The 8346-nt window shown below is 33.1% G+C and overlaps 1 protein-coding gene across 1 annotated transcript in view; it reads right to left on the bottom strand.

Moving 5' to 3' along the window:
- The window catches only part of LOC149541087 (SKP1-like protein 1A), a 43224-nt gene extending 37136 nt beyond the window's left edge, over positions 1 to 6088 (bottom strand). The window contains exons 1-3 of the mRNA XM_089799812.1: positions 5914 to 6088; positions 5594 to 5801; positions 5269 to 5391 (exon numbers count right to left, since the gene is read on the bottom strand). The gene's annotated coding sequence lies outside the window, so the exon portion shown is untranslated. The remainder of the gene's footprint in view (positions 1 to 5268; positions 5392 to 5593; positions 5802 to 5913) is intronic.
- Positions 6089 to 8346: the final 2258 nt, after the last annotated feature.

Raw genomic sequence — 8346 nt, forward strand, 5'->3', positions numbered from 1 at the left:
TCTAACCTTCCCCACTGGCCCTAAAGGCGATTAAAAAAGGGGGTCCCCAAGATTTTGGGGCGATGTGTGAAAACCTCACAACACCTACTCATAATCATAATTACATCCATTACATAAACCTTCACCTTAATATGATATATTAGTAGGTTAGATAATTAATGAGAAGAAGATAGAGTGTTCCTAAAAGAAATGTAATTATCATGATTGGCATATCCATTCATATGCTTTCTATAAATACTCCAACCGAGAAAAGTAAGCTAAGCATTGCAACACACCACAAGTTATCATGCCAGAGAAGTAATTGGGTTTAAGTGCTCTAATTTTTCGTTATTCTTAGTTCAGGTTGCATATTGTATTGTCATCACAGGGATTATCAAATGGAGCTGAACATTTTCATCGAAGGATATGGTTGATTGGAATACATTGAGAATATCTTTATTCATTTTTGTCACTTTGATTCGTATTAGAACTCAGATCAGTTGTGGTATTGCTCTCTGTCAGAAGTCTCACAATAATGAGTCAATATGTTCATTAAAAATATATCTCCTATATTTTATTTTGCAGATATCAAGTATTTAGAACTGGTCACAAGGGGACCAAACTTGGTTTTTGTGTATACTTTGTGGTTGATGGATATACACAACCATCCACACACCTGATAAAGCGTGCATAAAAAGCTAAACAGAGTGTCAACATATGTGATGTTTTCTGAAAAGTAATAATCAAAATACCACAGAAATCTGCAATCGATTATGGGTGACAGAAATCTGCAATAGATTCTGGGTGATGAATAGAATATAGGATCTATTGAAGAACTAATGAAAGTGCAACAAATCAACATTCGTTTAATAATCATTGACCAATATATCAAAAAACACTCATGACATTATCACATATCAATGATTTATTCAACAATCACTTAATCACCCCTCACCAATTCCTCAAACTATTAATGAAGGAAGACCAAAAGATATCTGTTTTTGGAAACAAGCGATCTGTACATCATTATACAACCATCCTGTGATAGAGTGAATATTGTGGTATGCAGTGGGATAAGATAACTAATACTTAACTCCTATATTTTTCTGTATGAGATGTTATTTTTGAATTATTAAACTACTTATAACCTGACATGCAATCATTTAGGGAAGAGAAGGAAATAAAAGAAGGAAGTTTTCTCTCCAACCTCTACAATGGTTGATCGATTGAGAAGTCACATTTATAGGTAGGTAAGTAAGGTGACACAAATCAGGAGGGCAGAAACAAGCATCCCCACTAGGTAGGCTACTCTATGATGGATGACTGACATATTAAGCCTTCTCTTGGGTTTGAGTGACATATAATTGGTACTATGAATTATATTCAAATAGTATTTAATATGATTTTGTATCCCAGATAAGAATTTCCCTTGGTCAAAGGATATATATATATATAGCTAGAAAGTTTATTCATGAATGGTTAACCCTGGGTTTTCTATCTGTGGCATGGCAAGTGCACTTGTAGTTCAATAAATTGAATACATCAATAAAAAAGGCTTGTCTAACCTTCACATGCTGGCCTCTATATTTATAAGAACTCTATTTTGTCAGAATGTAATTTAGGAAAAATTTAGTTATATTCTAATATTTAACTGTACCGGAATTATGCCTTAATGTAATGTGTGTGACAATTAGGAAATGCATGCCATGACAGGATGGCTATAATTTACGCTAGAATATAGAGCATTTGTCTTCCAGCGATTTGTTAATCGAATGAAAGTGAGTTTTCCAAATAATTTATTTACCTATCTTTGGTTCCATTATTTTATATTCTAAGTGGGAGAATTTGTAACAGCATGGAATGTGGAAACTTTACCAAGATTCATAATGCCCAAAATTCCTGGTGTGAAGCTTATGTTTGAGAGAAATAAGGGATTATCATGTCTCTGTCTCACACCAGCTCCCATTTCTACACTATTAAAATTTCTTAGGTATAATTTTTTTTAGTACTACCAGGGAAGGGGGTAACAAGAAAGTTGATAATTTTTGATAGGCAGGAAATAAAATGAATCAATAATGTCACATGCCTTTTATAATGAACATTTCAAGTGTAACTGGATGTCCCTCTCTTTGGACCAGGTTGGATGGAGAATCTTCATGGTCTAACTGTAATACATGGATGCGATGCTTTACATTAAATATAGTTGATATCAATCTTTCACTGCCCGTGTATATTGTTGAGTAATCTTTTAGAATAAACTGTGTTTTTTTTTTCAATTGATGTTTCAGATCACACCCAGTGATCTATCAGCAGGAAGAGGAAAAAGTGATTAGTGAATTGCAGATCTATCCTTCTAAAGTTTCATTAATCACTTTAAGTTTATAAGGATAGATTGCAATTTAGTAATCACTTTTTCCTCTTCCTGATGATGGATCACTGGGTTACATCTGAAATGCCTAATAAATATACAATTTATTTTAAAAGATTGCTCAACAGTATACATTAAATATGTCCAATGTTTTTTCTTTGTACTACAATAAGGTTGAAAATTGGAATGACTATGGTGCAGAAAAAATGTACATTATCAGGAAATGTCAAATTTATAAAGAATTAATTCAATTTACTTTTGAAGATACCCACTGTGCTTTCAGGTAGAACTCAACATGAACATCTCATGAAATTTTAACCTACAACTACCATTTTTTAGAAGTTTCATGTTTCAGTTTCAAGTCTTTAGGTTGATTGGTTTTGATAATATTTTTGAATGCCACAAGGTCCTGTCCAAAATAAGGCTGGAGGTTAAGTGGCATGTTTTCTTCTCAAGTTTGGGATCCTGCATTCTTTTAGCGAAGTTGCGCTGGAGGGTATCAAGTGCAATCTGTTTGGCTTGAAGGGGTTTGGGGTTCTAATTTTTTACTCAAGTGCAGTCCGAGATTAAATGATTTAGTTGTTTAAGTTTGTTTCTCAAGTGCAATTTATTTGAGTTAAAGGGATTGGTTGTTGTAGTTTGTTTTTCTCACATTGAGTTCAAATATTTTGTTCATATTGCATACTGAAATTTCTGTAGAGGTTTTTTGTTGAGTAGGATGCAAGACATCTTGCTTGATTTGAAAAACATTGCCCGTCGTAATAAACTCAGACATGTTTTCTTGAAACAGTGCCACCTACTGTCACATCATCGCAGATGGATTTTGATTTGTTTGGTCCACCCTTTGAGCCATTAGCTCTTCCCACACCTACAACTACAGTTTTACTGAATAGCACATCCACTAATGGGCTAAGCTCAGCAGCTAATCTATTTGGAGATGCCAATTTTGGTTCAAGTTTTACTGCTACAATTGCTCCTAGTTCTCATAATCAGCTAAATGTTGTTGTTAGTTTGTTGTCATGTATAGTGGTGGTTGCTCTAAAATTTCATTTATAACCCTAAAAGCGTTAGAAATCATATTGTTATCATTATTCATAGGCTAATGCTTAATAATAATTATAGCTATGCTAGTGTCGAATTTATTGGGAAGTCACCATTGGGGTTTGAATCTGTTGCAACTTGTAAGGTATACTTGCCCACTTCTAAACAACGGGCATCTATAGTTGTACATTTAAATTATTAGATAATAGTCAAGGTAGGGAACCTGCTCGGTCTGCCAGTGTTGGGATTCTAATAGTATATGCACCGCAGGAGCCTTTCTTGGAGCGAATTTTTTTTAGTAGCTATATTACTCATATTGCTAAGTTTGAATTTGCTTTCTTTTTTTCTCCCTTCCTTTGCAATTTGCTGATGGCTTTCCTAATTTGCATGGAGATTACCAAAAGCTGCCCATCAAGAAGTGTTGACCACACAAGGAGGAAGAGCAGCAGAGGTTGCTAATGGTATGTAAAGAGTGTAGAGGTTGCCAGTCCAATCGTAAACATTGCTGCACAATGTGTAATAACCAGCAAGCGGGGGCCATTCTAGTTGACCCACTAATTGGCCGAACCGAGATATGATTATGTTTATTATCTTGGAAAATGGGCAATAATAACTACGGAGAGTATGACATACTCAGGAGTGTTTTGTAGCTATGGTTAAATTTCGATTCACTGTTTTGTATCTATGGTTAATTTTTTATTGAGCCGAAATGACTGATATATGTTTAAGTAGATTCTGATGGTGTAGATGTTGCCTATTGATAGCTATAACAACGAGAGTACTTATTGAAAAGCATTTGGAAATGCAACCTCCATAGATATTTTTAGTAGAATGGACTATAGTAGTTTAGTTGCTCAGCCATGTAGGATACTTGTATATAAGTTGCTAATTTTGAAAAGCCGTTAAAAAGGGTACTCTTATATACATGAAATTGGAAAAGTTGATTTACATTATGAATAAGGAGGCTGTATGTAACCTTCTATCTGCATTCCCTTATTGTGTACATCCCTTCGAAGCTTCTCTATACTACTTTTTCAGACATATACTAGTTTACCTATTCAGCAATGTTAGATAAATGTGTATAAGTTACACACATTGACGGGCATAACAAAAATGGGTATTCATATTTGCATAAAATTGCAAAAGTTCTTTTATATTATTAATAAGGAGGCCATATCTAAACTTTCATTTACATTTCCTTATATTTAGCATTTCTTTGCTGTTGTTGTACATCACTTTGAAGCTTCTCTATCTTACTATTTGAGGCATCTGTGTCGATTTGCCCTCAGCACGCAATGCAGCTTTGACCTCGGCCCTAACCTCGGATGTCCACTCACGTCTTTCATGCCTAATCCTCTTCAAGATGCTAGCTATGGTTTCATCATCTCCCATAGGTTTAATTTGGGAGTAATCATCATCTTCACTCAGAGCGTTCACTATCCTTACTTGTAAAGGATCGTGGGTACGTTGTCTCTCTGTGTGCTAAATGATGGCCATCATTTGCCTAAATATCATATATAATAGCTAAACTTAGTACAAATACAATTACAAGTAAATGGAGGCAAAATCTACATTCATTCATAACTAATGTGAGAATGATTTTAGAAACAGAAAGTAATCTTCACTATAATCCTAAATAAGGAACGTATTAGTGATTTTAGAATAACAAATTAACCTTGCCTATAAAGCAAGAGAGAATTGTAGTCTAAATAATCCATGAGATAATTGTAATAGTAATGATTTTAGAATAACAAAGTAAGCTTCCCTGTAAACCAAGAGACAATTATAGTCTAATTATTACACAGCACAAGTATATATAATCCTTCCGAATTGTAGTTTAATTATTACGCAGACTGCAAGTAGATATAAAGCATATGTACCTTTTGGTTAATAGAAATTGGATTCTTGTCCAACCATATCCTATGTGCGGTTAATGCTGGTGGAGGAAATCTTCTGTACTACTACCAGGTAAAGACCAGGTTCAATTACAGAAGGTACAAAATCTGAACAATCAAGCACCCAAGAAAAGCATATTAGGAGAAATTAAATGCCCAAGAAAAGCAAGTTAGGAGAACATAGGAGTAAGTAAAGTCCGAACAATCAGAAACCCATGAAAAGTAAATTAAGAAAAACAGGACCATGTAAATTTGAACAATTAGAAAGTCAAGAAAACCAAATTGGGGAAAAATAGGATCAGAAATTCACTCCATCGAGGCACGTCGGCTAGGGCTCCAATTATTTTCTGGGTATCTTTGCGAAAGCTGTAGGATAACATCAGTACTTTTTCTATGTAAATGCCTAAGAATCTATGTAAAGAAAACATCACGATGAAGAAAATATAAGAAAGTTACAGTTAACACCATTTCCTTCCTTTCAGGATCAGGATTTGGCCACCTCATAGCATTTTGTAAATCTGCAAACCAAATATGGGCAACAAATTCGCACATACCTATGAGTCCAGCCTGGGTGAAATGCATGTGAAGCGTAATCAAATAATGGGTGCGAGAATGTGAGGAAGAACTCACAGAGAGAGTTTGTGCATTGAGAAATAATGGAGGATATAATCGTTGAAAGGAGCTCCTGCTGTACAAGAAACAATCTACCCATGTTTTTCTGGGACCACAATTTGGTTAGTTGGGGATGTTCCAGCATGTCGTTAATGGCGGCGCATAGTCGAACTGTCGCTTCCACACTGGAACCTCCCCAACTGAACAAAATGTGCTCGCAGTTTGAGTCTCCCGCCATTCTTCACCAATGGCCGCCGCTTCTCCCATTCTTCATAATAAAATTTCGCCGGATTTATAGAAAATAATGGGAGCCCAGTCACCGCTCCACCGCTCCACCTCTCCACCGCTATGCTCCCCATTGCCATGCACAGTTCGTTCACACTACATTGCTGCTGATGAACTATCAGTCTCGCGCCTTCACCGTTGAACTATCAGTCTCGCGCTTTCACCGTCGGTCACTGCAATTCTTATTATTAATGTAAGAATTCAAAGATTCAGAGTATAATATTTTTTTAAGAGTATAAAATAATTTATTGTTTATATTAATTTTCAGTTATAATATTTTTGTCTCTTTATTTAATTTATTTTTTAACACAAAAACGGTTTCCCAATAATTTTTTAGTTAAATTATTATTTATTTTAAATAGTTTGATTCAAATTTAAAAATACATTATTATTTTATTTAGCTTATTGAATATATTTTAAAAATATATTATTATTTTATTTGAATTGTGGTATGATATATAAATTTTTCTTATTGAATTTTAGTTCTAATAATTTGTTTTTTTGAAGATTTTGTTTTTTAAAAATTTAAGTTTAAATTAAAAAAATTATGATGTTTATCAATGAGTCTTAAACAATATTATTTATTTGACCTAAAAATTAATATATTTTTTCTTTCTAGATGTATGATTTTTTCAAATAAAGTATTAAGAACTCATTTACTTGAAAGTTAAATTGCATTAATCTAAAGGATAACTTGCATTAATCTTTGAGTGGAAGAAAAATTATTGTTTAAGAGTAAAACAATTTTATTTTTTTCTATTTAAACATAGTAAATATATTAACTTTTTATTATAATAATGTTGTTGACAAATGTTATTGTTGGAATTTAGTTGATTGTATAGTATTAAAAAAAATTATTTGGTGACATAATTAGGATCATAAAATAAATTAAATCGTTAAAAGAAACTCCCATTCACTAGTTACAAAAATAAGTAGTATAATGAAAATGATTGAAATTCAAAACTAAACCATGGACTAATATCATCTACACATTTCTAATTCCTACGGTTTTAGTCTTATGTTACTAATGTTGTTGGAAGCAAAAGATTTGTTCTAGTTCTGTTTGGCAACCTGGTGTTGTACATGGCAGGGATTTTTCAATGGAACAAAGTGGAGGCTAGGATCTTCTCTCCCCTTTCTCTACTTCGATTGGCCTCAATAATGGATTTGTGTTACTTGTAGAAATGCATAATGTAATCAATGTAAAACATTAACATATTGATGAGCCCAAGCTCATAGAAATATTCTAAGTTGTAAGCAATAAAATAGGGATTGCCCTTTAAATTTTGTATAATAAAGGACTAAGTCCCGGGAAAGACTGAAGGTTTTCTTTCCTCATTCTTTCCTACCAGTGCCCGTTTGAACGGAGGACTTGTAATTTTATTTATTTATTTAATAATATAATGAAAGGCTTTGGTCGTTTACCGATTAAAAAAAATGATCTACAATTATATCAATCAATTGAAACATTTTCCATCTAGAAAATAAAGTCAAATAACTTAAATGATATGCAAATCTTACATATATAAAAATAATTAACATATACCTTAAGTAAAATTTGATTCCTATTAAAAAATTTAAACCAAACATTTAGATATATTTCTTTCAAACAAATAATAAAATCATTGATTATGTGAGACCCCTCCTCTTGAACACTTATAACAAGTCTTAAATTTTCAAATGTGCTTTCCTGGAGGAGATTAGAGTGGATTAGAAGAGTGAAATGAAGTGTTAAAATGGGTACATATTATAGTTCCTTGTGAAATTTGATACAATTGTACTCAAGCAACTCGATGATAATACATCTAAAAATAGTAGCTAAAAGGGTTTTGAGCATCCTTCCATTTAATCGTGGCATTTTGTATTCTATCTAGGTGGGTGTGTGTGAATTCATATCCCAAGGCACTCTAGTATTTCAATCATCGTGTTGTTAAACCCCCTATTAGATATCAGGTGTTGACAAATTATGAGACTAGGTTTTAAGTTTATAATGTATTGTTATGGTCATTATAAGTTAATTCACAAATTGATGTTGATGTAATCATGGTACCTCATACTTCATTTATAGATAATTAAATTTAATGGCCGTTATTGTAGTATAGCTTAGTGTGTAACCTCATGGAAATTGTTAGAAATTGGGGATGGAATTTGTATTAAGGTAAGAAG

Source organism: Cupressus sempervirens, chromosome 9 (genome assembly GCF_028749045.1).
Source record: "Cupressus sempervirens isolate cs-2001-9-10 chromosome 9, ASM2874904v1, whole genome shotgun sequence".
Taxonomy (NCBI): Eukaryota; Viridiplantae; Streptophyta; class Pinopsida; order Cupressales; family Cupressaceae; genus Cupressus; species Cupressus sempervirens.